Source organism: Nicotiana tomentosiformis, chromosome 12 (assembly GCF_000390325.3).
Source record: "Nicotiana tomentosiformis chromosome 12, ASM39032v3, whole genome shotgun sequence".
Classification (NCBI taxonomy): domain Eukaryota; kingdom Viridiplantae; phylum Streptophyta; class Magnoliopsida; order Solanales; family Solanaceae; genus Nicotiana; species Nicotiana tomentosiformis.
Genome location: NC_090823.1, coordinates 23,623,685 through 23,633,705, shown reverse-complemented (window position 1 = coordinate 23,633,705; position 10,021 = coordinate 23,623,685). Strand labels below are relative to the sequence as shown.

General features: G+C 37.0%; 1 long non-coding RNA gene across 2 annotated transcripts; it reads right to left on the bottom strand.

Annotated features, from left to right (window-relative positions):
* Positions 1–561: 561 nt before the first annotated feature.
* LOC138903677 (uncharacterized) lies at positions 562–9,275 on the bottom strand. Of its 2 annotated transcripts, none has more exons than XR_011413013.1 (3): positions 9,046–9,275; positions 8,635–8,702; positions 562–782 (listed from the first exon to the last, which is right to left on the bottom strand). It is a non-coding gene; the product is annotated as an uncharacterized lncRNA (long non-coding RNA). The 2 variants fall into 2 exon arrangements; XR_011413012.1 differs by lacking the exon at positions 562–782 and adding an exon at positions 6,526–6,849 and having other exon boundaries at positions 8,629–8,702.
* Between the last annotated feature and the right edge of the window lie 746 nt (positions 9,276–10,021).

Below are 10,021 nucleotides of genomic sequence, written 5' to 3'. Positions count from 1 at the left end.
TTTATTGACAACATTCTAGTGTATTTCCGGAGTCGGGAAGATCATGAACAACACCTGAGGACTGTGCTTCAGACTTTGAGAGAAAAGAAGTTATATTTAAGATTTTCAAAGTGTGAATTTTGACTTGATTCAGTGGGATTTTTGGGCCATATAGTTTCGTGCGAGGGGATCAAGGTAGATCCGAAGAAGATTGAAGCAGTGCAGAGTTGGTCCAGACCGTCCTCAGTAACGGAAATCCGGAGTTTCCTTGGGTTAGCAGGGTATTATTGCCGATTTGTAAAGGGTTTCTCTTTTATTGCTGCATCTATGACCAAATTGACCTAGAAGGGTGCTCCGTTCAGGTGGACCGAGGAATGTGAGGAGAGCTTCCAAAAGCTCAAGACAGCTTTGACTACAGCCCCGATATTGGTATTACCAATAGGTACAATGTCACGATCCAAAAATCCCACCACAGGCATTGTGATGGCACCTAATCTCTAAGACTAGGTAAGCCAATTTTAATTACATTTTTGGAGCAATATTTTTTTATATAAGTAAACAAAACTAACAGCGGAACAAATATAAATGTACAACCACCCAAGACTGGTAGTACTAAGTCACGAACTCTAACTGAATACATGGAATGATCACGAGGACCGAATATACAATACTGTTTTATTAAATATTAACAGTACAATAAAATTAAAAGACTCCAAGGGACTGCGACGACCAAGCAGCTCTACATTGAATCCTTACGATCCCGCTTTAACTCTTCTCAAGTCCGATATCTCCAATACCTGGCTCTACAAAAAAATGTGCAGAATTGTAGTATGAGTACACCATGGTCGGTACCCAGTAAGTATCAAGACTAACCTCAGTGGAGTAGAGACGAGGTACAGTCAAGACACTCACTAGTCTAATAACATGTGCAATATAATATATAAAATAATAGGAAGCAGATAACAATAAGGGCAACATAAAACAACCAGTAATAAATATCGCTCAACAATTAATAAATACAATTACACACAATAAATCAAATCCTTCAAATAAATGTCTTTCACATATAATTCTTTCAAATAACTCTCTTTCAAATATAATTTTCTCAAATAATTACCTTTCAAATATAATTCTTTCATATAATACCTTCTACATAAAAATCCTTTCAAATAAATATTTTGAATATAATTCTTTCAAATAAAAGTCATCATGTGACACCTCGTTTCAAAATCATAAAAATACGGGTCTCAGCCCATTTCCATATTTTTCGTAAACACGGGTCTCAACCCATTTTTTATATTTCCACGGCACCACATGCCCATAATTAAATCATCATATTTTCCCGGCACCTCGTGCCCTCATTTCATATCACAACTGCACGAACAATTCACGTGCCAAATATCATTATCATTTAATCACATCACCTCGTGCCCATATTTCATATCACAACTGCACGGACAATTCACGTACCAATATCCTCATTATTTACTCACGGCATCTCGTGCCCACATTTTATTTTATAATCCGCCCGGTAATAGCCACATGCTCTCAATTTCAACATAAATCAGATTTTCATCAATTTACCAACAACAAAAAAAATTGCACAAGGTATAAAACTAAACACAAGAATATCACAACATCACATGAAAATCATCAACCCCACATCATCAAATATCGTCCTTAACAATAGTCACCCTTATCGCTCCTATTGCCACCCTTATCACTCCTATAGCTACCCTTATCGCTCCGCGCAGACAATATCAATAGTCATCCTTATCGCTCCTATTGCCACCCTTAACGCTCCGCCCATACAATATTCCAACAAACACAACCACAATGAATTGAGACCCTAATACCCACATAATATCAATGGTGAAATACCACCCTTATATCTTCAAAATAATAATTAATACAACACAACAATTTACACGAGAAGTTATCACGGCAACATAACAAAATCAATTCATATCAAAATTTTCCCAATGACTACAACCAAAATTCCAAATATACAACCAAGTCAACTAATTTCACAACAATTAGCCGAAGGCTCCACACAATGTGTACAATACCCAAAAATAATCAACAGAGATAGAAACTACTCAACATAAAGCAAAGTCTTCATTAACTCCAAATTTTTAATAATTATAGAAACATTTCTTATTAAGCTCATTTAATTAATTATTTGCAGAGGAAAAAATCTAAAATGAAATTAAATTCCAATAATTATCAAACCAGTAAATTCACGGAATTTCATAAATAATCAAATAACCATCGCATCAAATTGTCATATAACAACAGATTCAACAACAAGGATTTAGGCACGACAAATAGATGATTAAATATATACCAATAATTATCTAATTTACTACACGATATGCCCAAGACTTTAACTCAATAAAATTTGCACATATAAACCAAGCACTCGTCACCTCGCGTACATGGTTTTCAATTACACAAATTGCACATAAGACTCAATGCCTAAGGGGAAATTCCCCCACTCGAGGTTAAGCAAGACACTAACCTTTAAGAAGTTAGGCCGATATTCCAAAATAGCCTTCTTTCTTGAATTGACCTCCGAACAGCTCAAATCTATCCAAATTAATTGTATAACTCCATTAAAATTCATCGGAAATAATTTCGGATAATAATACGTCGACTTAAAAATTTATTCCAAAACGTCAACAAAAGTCAACGCAGGGCTCGCCCCTCGGAACCCGACATAATATTTATGAAATCCAAACACCAATTCTGATACGAGTTCAACCATACAAATTTTATCGAATTCTAATAAAAACTCGACCTCCAAATCTTAAATTTTTATTTTTGGAAGATTTTGTAAAAATCTTGATTTCTTACAGTGAAATCTGAATTAAATGATGAATATAATCATGGATTCATAAAATATAAACACTTTAGGATATAGAAAACTTACCCCAACCAAGCATATAAGGAAATCCTTAAAATCGCCCAAGAACCGAGCTCCAACAATCCAAAATCGAAAATGAAGAAATGACCATTTTTGGTCCTTATGATTCTGTCCAGATTCCGCTTCTGTAGACTATCTATCGCTTTTGCGAGGAAATTCTCGCTTCTGCGATTGGAGGCCTTCTATGTGAGTTTGTCTACAAACATAAACCAACATGTGATCTGTGCATAGTTGCTTGTTCTTCCCATAAAACATGGACAATCTCACAACATGATTCTTTGTATATTATATTTATAAATGGATATAATAAGTTAATTTTGACTGGCCCTTTGACCCCCGAAAGATCATTCTTTTGGAATCATTTCTCCAACAGTCAATTCACATTAATTATGTTTGGTTCTCTTTTATTGACATCATCAAAATTTCATTCCGGGGTCGTTTGCTCAAAAGTCAACTCTCCGGTCAATTCTATCCATTTAAGCTTCTAAATAAGAATTGTTCTTTCAATTTAATTCCACATCTTCTGAAAACCGAACTCGACCATACCCGCGGGTCATAATGCATACTACGAAGCTGCTCGTGACCTTTAGTCGCTGAACAGGGCGTAAATTCTGAAAATGACAAGTCGGGTCGTTACATTCTCCACCTCTTAAACATATGTACGTCCTCGAACGTGCCAAGAATCTTTCTGAGGACATTAAATTACTGAGTTTATTCTTACACACATACTCGCGGATGATTCTACGTTCCGCTATTTAACATGGGTCCGACAACACCATCTCAGTTGAGATTATTTCTTTTATTCATACTTATAAAATTTAAAACCAATTTGTTTTACACTCCAAACATTTTCAAAAAGTACGATTTTCACATCAACGCACAATATTAGTCTCAACAGGCTATAGCAACTCGTGCCTATGCACACATCAACTTATCAGAAATTTTGGCAGAGTCTCCCCTGTAATTGGGCCTATCCACCTGCCAGAGTAATACCAAAACAACTCCTAACAACACATCTACAACCCCACAAAGCACCACAATGTATATATCAATAACACTAACCTCAGCATTACAAGCACTACATTATCATAATGATATCAGGACATGAAGCATATCATATGTATGCCCATCACCACATCTCTGGTCTTAATAGTTGTTCATAATCGATTACAACATCGCCAATTAACCTCATATTAACCAAAACCTCATTTCGAATTTTCACAACACTGATAGCAAAATGTGAGGCATGAAGACCTCATTACTATTTACCTGACTTAACGAGTCACATTTAACACCACCTGGGTAGTCACCTCGTAGGCTAAATCTCAATAATTACAGCACAATTATGGCACAGAAACATATAAAAGAATTATCAGATAAGCCTATCAGGCATAACTCCTTATTAGTACTATATTACAAATTAAACTTTACAAAGGGAGAATTTAAACTCATAAATATTTCACCACAAGGACCTCGTCCTTATATAACTTCCACTGCGGCTTGTAGCCTGGTTTCAATATTTTACATCATATAAAAATGCGAGGATCTCGTCCTCCACTCCGAATCACAAGTATTTTGCACATTGTGCCTACTGAAATTTCAATTTCCTTTCTTTCTTCTTTTCAATAAATTTCGTAAATATTTTTCATAACACATAATGAACCTTCATACTGGTAGGGCATATAATTCATAAAATTGGAATCAATTATTCCGAAATATATCAAACCCACTATAATAAAAAATAAAAATTACTTTTGGACTTATAGCCCTCAATGGTGCCCAAAAAAAAAATGACAGATACGGGATCACATCTTCAAATCTTCCAACAGGGATAAACATATAAGTGGGTCACAAAATTACGAAGCTCACCCATAAACAGAGCATAATAGGAGGACTCACCTCAATATTTAGATCCGAATCAAATTAAGGGAAAATATTCTTTTATAACAAATCGGGATCGTACCTGTAACGACACCATCTGGTGTATCAGCCTCAGCCAAATCATAGCAATTATATCAACGGGTCGAGCCTCCACCTCTTAGGCGCCCTCTACTCGCCTGTCCTCCACCCTTAACTGGTTGTGCACGCGGGGTAGTAGCTGCACTGGGCCCATAGTCTGAGTGTTCTGATAAAATTCACCCCTCCTAAGTCTCGGACAATCTCTCATAATGTACCTAGTATCACCACATTCATAACAACCCATATGAGGCCGCGGTTGCTCGTACTGAGTCTGTGCCGGTTAACTGGAATAACCATTTTAGGAATCCCGTGCCGATGATGCATTGTATGATCTTACTGGAGCACTCCGATTAATCTGATGTGTAGACTAAGCTGGCCGACTGCTCCAGCCTCCGCTATATGGGTCCTAGATGGAGAGTAAAATCCACTGAACCCTCCATATCTTCGAGACCTTTTGGCCTCCTTAGACTCCCTTTCCTTGCCTAAAACACCCTCAATCTTTCTCGCAATCTCCACTACTTGTTGAAATGGAGTATCAGTTTGAAATTCTTGAGCCATGCATATTTTAATATCATATTCGAGCCCCTCAATGAATCTGCGAACCCGCTCTCTGATTGTAGGAACCAAGATAGGTGCATGACGGGCTAACTCACTCAACCTGATAGCATATTCTGACACTGTCATAGTGCCTTGACGCAACCGTTCAAACTCTGTGCGCCACACATCTCAGAGAGTTTGGGGAACAAATTCTTTCAAGAACATTTCCGAAAATTAAGCCCAAGTTGGTGGTGTTGCATCGGCTGGTCTACCTTCTTCATAGATTTGCCACCACCGATATGCTGCGCCGGACAGTTGAAATGTAGTAAAGGCAACTCCGCTCACCTCCACAATACCCATAGTGCGGAGAATACGGTGACAATTTTCTAGAAATCCTTGGGCATCCTCTGTAGCTATGCCACTGAAAGTAAGTGGATCATATTTCTTAAACCTTTCAAGTCTCTTTTGTTTTTCTTCTGATGCCTATGGCCTGACCTCAAGCCAAACCGGAATAATAGGTAGTACTGGAACTACACCCAGAACCTGACCAACGTGAACCTGCTTCTCTGGAGTTATGGTAGGAGTTTGAGTTACTCCCCCAATCTGCGAAATATTTGGTGCAACAGAGATCAATCCCGCATGAGTTAATGTACCAAACATACTTAGGAACTGTGCCAAAGTCTCCTGAAGTCCGGGAGTAACAACAGGTGCTTCTGGTACCTGTCCCCCAACTGGAGCTACTGGCGACTCCTCAACTGTTGTTTTGACAGGTGCTCTAGTCGCGGCACGTGCCTTTCCTCGACCTCTACCTCGGCCTCTACCTTGGCCCTGGCCTGTTGCAGCCCTAGCACTATGTGCGGATGCCTGCTCAGCTAACATAGTAGTATGTGTTCTAACCATCTGTGAGAAAATAGAGATACAAAAGCTCAAATTCCACAATCAACAAATCCGCATGATAGGAATGAAAGAAGTGGAAATTTCCTAACAGTTCCGTAGCCTCTCGAAGATAAGCAGAGACGTCTCCATACCGATATGCAAGATTCTACTAGACTCGTTCGTGACTTGTTGAACCTATGACCCTAGAGCTCTGATACCAACTTGTCACGACCCAAAAATCCCTCCACAGTCGTCGTGATGGCACATACTCTCTAAGACTAGGTAAACCGATTTCATTTACATTTTTGGAGCCATTTATTTTATATAAGTAACCAAAACTAACAGCGGAATAAATATAATTGTACAACCTCCCAAGAATGGTAGTACCGAGTCACGAACTCTAACTGAATACATGGAATAATCACGAGGACCGAATATATAATATTGTTTGATTAAAAATTAGCAGTGCAATGAAATGAAAAGACTCCAAGGGACTGCGATGACCAAGCAGCTCTACATTGAATCCTTACGATCCCGCTTTTAACTCTTCTCAAGTCCGATATCTCCAATACCTGGCTTTGCACAAAAATGTGCAGAAGTGTAGTATGAGTACACCACGGCCCGTACCCAGTAAATATCAAGACTAACCATAGTGGAGTAGAGACGAGGTACAGTCAAGACACTCACTAGTCTAATAGCCTGTGCAATATAATATATAAAATAATAGGAAGCAGATAACAATAAGGGCAACGTAAAACAATCAGTAATATGCACAACATACAACAAGAATACCATTTATATCGCTCAACAATTAATAAATACAATTACACACAATAAATCAAATCCTTCAAATAAATGTCTTTCACATATAATTCTTTCAAATAACTCTCTTTCAAATATAATTTTCTCAAATAATTACCTTTCAAATATAATTCTTTCATATAATACCTTCTACATAAAAATCCTTTTAAATAAATATTTTGAATATAATTCTTTCAATTAAAAAGTCAATATGTGACACCTCGTTTCAAAATCTTAAAAACACGGGTCTCAGCCCATTTCCATATTTTTCGTAAACACGGGTCTCAGCCCATTTTTCATATTTTCACGGCACCTCGTGCCCATAATTAAATCATCATATTTCCCCGGCACCTCGTGCCCTCATTTCATATCATAACTGCATGGACAAATCATGTGCCAAATATCATTATCATTTAATCACAGCACCTCGTGCCCATATTTCATATCACAACTGCACGGACAATTCACGTTCCAATATCCTCATTATTTACTCACGGCATCTCGTTCCCATATTTCATTTTATAATCCGCCTGGTAATAGCTACATGCTCTCAATTTCTACATAAATCAGATTGTCATCAATTTACCAACAACAAGAAAAATTGCACGAGGTATAAAAATAAATACAAGAAAATCACAACATCACATGAAAATCATCAATCCCACAACCCCACATCATCACATATCGTCCCTGACAATAGCCACCCTTATCGCTCCTATTTCCACCCTTATCACTCATATAGCCACCCTTATTGCTCCACCCAGACAATATGAATAGCAACCCTTATCGCTTCTATTGCCATCCTTATCGCTCCTATTGCCACCCTTATCGCTCCGCCCAAATAATATTCCAACAAACACAACTACAGTGAATTGCCACCCTTATACCCACATAATATCAATAGTGAAATGCCACCCTTATATCTTCAAAATAATAATTAACACAAAATAATAATTTACACAAAAAATTATCACGGCAACATAACAAAATCAATTCATGTCACAATTTGCCCAATGACTACAACAAAAATTCCAAATATACAACCAAGTCAATTAATTTCATAACAATTAGCCGAAGGCTCCACACAATGTTTACAATACCCAAAAACAATCAACAAAGGTAGAAACTACTCAACATAAAGCAAAGTCTTCATTAACTCCAAATTTTCAATAATTATAGAAATACCTTTTATTAAGCTCATTTAATTAATTATTTGCAGAGGGAAAAATCTAAAATAAAATTAAATTCCAATAATTATCAAACCAGCAAATTCACAGAATTTCATAAATAATCAAATAACCATCACATCAAATTGTCATATAATAACAGATTCAAGAACAAGGATTTAGGCACGACAAATAGATGATTAAATAGATGCTAACAATTATCCAATTTACTACACAATATGCTCAAGACTTGAACTCAATAAAATTTGCACATATAAACCAAGTACGTACTCGTTACCTCGCGTACATGATTTTCAATTACACAAATTACACATAAGACTCAATGCCTAAGGGAAAATTCCCCCACTCGAGGTTAAGCAAGACACTTACATTTTTGAAGTTAGGCCGATATTTCAAAATAGCCTTCTTGCTTGAATTGACCTCCGAACAGCTCAAATCTATCCAAATTAATTGTATAACTCTATTAAAATTCATCGGAAATAATTTCGGATAATAATACGTCGACTTAAAAATCTATTCCAAAAAGTCAACAAAAGTCAATGCGGGGCTCGACCCTCGGAACCCAAAATAATTTTCATGAAATCCGAACACCAATTTCGATACGAGTTCAACCATACCAATTTTATTGAATTCCAATAACAACTCGACCTCCAAATCTTAAATTTTCATTTTTGGAAGATTTTGTAAAAATTTTGATTTCTTACAGTGAAATCCGAATTAAATAATGAATATAATCATGGATTCATGAAATATAAATACTTTAGGATATAGAACACTTACCCCAACAAAGCTTATGAGGAAATCCTCAAAATCGCCCAAGAACCGAACTCCAACAATCCAAAATCGAAAATGAAGAAATGACCATTTTTGGTCCTTATGATTCTGTCCAGATTCCGCTTCTGCAGACTATCTATCGCTTTTGCGAGAAAATTCTCGCTTCTGCGATTGGAGGCCTTCTATGTGAGTTTGTCTACAAACATAAACCAACATGTGATCTGTGCAGAGTTGCTTGTTCTTCCCGTAAAACATGGACAATCTCACAACATGATTCTTTGTATATTATATTTATAAATGGATATAATAAGTTAATTTTGACTGGCCCTTTGACCACCGAAAGATCATTCTTTTGGAATCATTTATCCAACAGTCAATTCACATTAATTAAGTTTGGTTCTCTTTTATTAACATCATCAAAATTCCATTCCGGGGTCGTTTGCTCAAAAATCAACTCTCCGGTCAATTCTTTTCATTTAAGCTTCTAAATAAGAATTGTTCTTTCAATTTAATTCCACATCTTCCGAAAACCGAACTCGACCACACCCGCGGGTCATAATGCATACTACGAAGCTGCTCGTGACCTTTAGTCGCTGAACGGGGCGTAAATTCTTGAAACGACAAGTCGGGTCGTTACATTCTCCACCTCTTAAACATACGTTCGTCCTCGAACGTGCCAAGAATCCTTCTGAGGACTTTAAATTACTGAGTGTATTCTTACACACATACTCGCGGGTGATTCTACGTTCCGCAATTTAACATGGGTCTGACAACACCATCTCAGTTGAGATTATTTCTTTTATCCATACTTATAAACTTTAAAACCAATTTGTTTTACACTCCAAACATTTTCAAAATGTCTGATTTTCACATCAACGCACAATATTAGTCTCAACTGGCTATAGGAACTCGTGCCTACGCACACATCAACTTATCAGAAATTTTGGCAGAGTCTTCCTTGTAATTGGGCCTATCCACCTGC